Here is a 2,637-nt window from a genome sequence, read left to right as displayed (position 1 = left end):
TGACCGCCATGGAAAAGATTAGGTAGTTGTAATGGACTTTTAGTTAGGGGAAGAGAAAATATTCTAAAAACTACCAATAAACTCAAGCAAATATTCCCTGTATTTTTCATAAGAACAGAAGTTAATAACCTCTTATTGAGTCGTGCATAGCTAAGTTGCACAGACTATTCACTTTTGATTGATGCACTATCTGTGTTGAATTCTCTAAAAATACTCTACTTTTGGAGAACCCGACACACACCTAATGACATCTTTGAAGAGCTCAAAGAACATAGACGCATAGCATATAATAAAATTCATTTTAAAATCTATACATACCTTGACTCATTATCAGTAAATTTGAGCAGGTGATCCCTGTATTTTTCATAACAAAAGCAGTTGATTGGTAGCCATATTGGACTCATCATAGAAATCCTATGTAGGGAACGAAGCAAACACTGTCAAGGGCGACGTCTGTACTCCAATATCTTAACTTTTTCCTCTTCTCTCATCAAATATGACAATGTTTTTTTAATCAATCACTAAAGCACCAAAAAGTTTTATCATAAAAGTAGATATATTTTTACTATGTATAAGTGCAATAATAATCTTCATTTATCTTCAATCATAACAACTTAGACTCACCATCAGAAGCCAAAGAAAGTCAATTCTGAACCAAAATCTTCAGAAATGACAGAGAAATATATTGTAGAAAATTTGTAAGAAAAAATAATGAAAAATCAGTTATTTGGTTCAAGCATACCATCAAACACCTTTGTTGCACCAACTCTTAACCTCAAGGGTAATATATATAATACATTGTTATACATTATAAATACATAACTATATGCTATTATCCAATATTGATACATTAAATAACTACTTATACAATATCGATACATAACATATAATTCATTATATATGCATGCCGCCATTTTTGCTGATTTTTTTTGCCGTCTGTACAGTTATGTAAGAAGATTTTCTATTTCTAAACCTCGTAGATTTTGGAGCTATTAGTTTGGACTTGGTCCATTGCTTCACCCAAATCCAACCTAATCTGCGATTTGATAGGATTGAGCTAAAAAAACAGCTAAAGTTCATTTAAGAACGAGATTGTTTAGCCTAACCTAAATAAGCTCGTCGACTCGTGAGGCTTAATCATGAACTGGTCCAACTCGGTCTGCGAGTTGAGTAAAAAATATTTAATTATAAAAATAAAAATAAAGTAGAGGACTTAAAATCTAACTATATGCTATTATCCAATATTGATACATTAAATAACTACTTATACAATATCGATACATAACATATAATTCATTATATATGCATGCCGCCATTTTTGCTGATTTTTTTTGTCATCTGTACAGTTATGTAAGAAGATTTTCTATTTCTAAACCTCGTAGATTTTGAGCTAAAATGTATTAATTCCTTTTTCAATAAGGATGGGTTTCTCACATGAAAAAAGTCCAAACATTTTACTAATTGGGGGATAATTATGTAATGACACATTAAAGATATTACTTTAATTAATAGTAATAAATATATAAATGTATTATTTTTTAATGGATAAAAACAAAATTAATATTATGATAGCAAGGTAAGACAATTCAGATCCAAATATCACCTGAAATTGAATTTATCTTTTGTAGCAATCACATGTAGTTCCCTGCTAGTATATATTATATTTCTTTTTTTATTTTTTATTTTAATATTGATATAAAAATTCGTTCAGGAATTATATTGGGATGATTAAATTTCGAATTCAAAGTTAAAAACATCACTTTTTTTCTTTAAAATACATAAAGGGTCATTCAATTTTTGGTTTAATCAAAAGGGACACTTCATTAGAGAAGGAGCGAGATATGTTTGTGCTATAACTACAGTTAACGGCATAAAAAAATTGATAATCTCGCTGACTTATGAGCGATTTTCTCTTTTATTTTATCTTTTTTTCTCGCTACTTATGAGCGATTTGCTCTCTATTTTTTACCCCCAAAAATCGCTCCACACCAAGCGAGTTTGTAAGTTTTTTTTTTTTTGTTATTCTCGCTCCACACTAAGCGAGTTCTCAACTTCTTTTATTATATGTCCTCATAGTAACCCCGTCATTAATTTTCATTTAGATAACGATAAAAAACTTTCTAATAATATAGAAAACATTTTTATTTATTAGTAATATTTTTTATAAATTGAAGTAGGATGAACATTTAAAAAAATCATTATTAGGAACAGAACGTGTTTTAAAAAAAAGAGAAATAATATATTTAATTGAAAAAAGACGGTTTTGACTTATTAAGTAACAATAAGAGCATTTTTAGATCAAATTATCAGAGACAATGATATTTTTGGATCAAACTATTAATTGAGGATATTTTATTTTATTTTCATTTTACATAATTTAAGAACATTTTTAACTTTGTTCCGTTAATTAGGTCATCACAAAATCCAAGAAAAAAGTTATCTTCCAACACATGTTTCCAAAAACAGAAAGAAATTAAACATTGAAAAAACAAAACAGAAGAAAAAACAGAATGTTAGAAAAAACAGAATGTTAGAAAGTATCATCTGTTTGTAGTTTGATCTTAAAAGAGTTAAAAATGTCCTTAAAAAATGCTAAATTGTGGACGAGAGAGTACCATATGCTATTTTTAATTTCAT

Source organism: Solanum tuberosum, unplaced genomic scaffold (genome assembly GCF_000226075.1).
Source record: "Solanum tuberosum cultivar DM 1-3 516 R44 unplaced genomic scaffold, SolTub_3.0 scf00963, whole genome shotgun sequence".
Taxonomy (NCBI): Eukaryota; Viridiplantae; Streptophyta; class Magnoliopsida; order Solanales; family Solanaceae; genus Solanum; species Solanum tuberosum.
Note: the sequence above shows the minus strand (reverse complement) of the source record.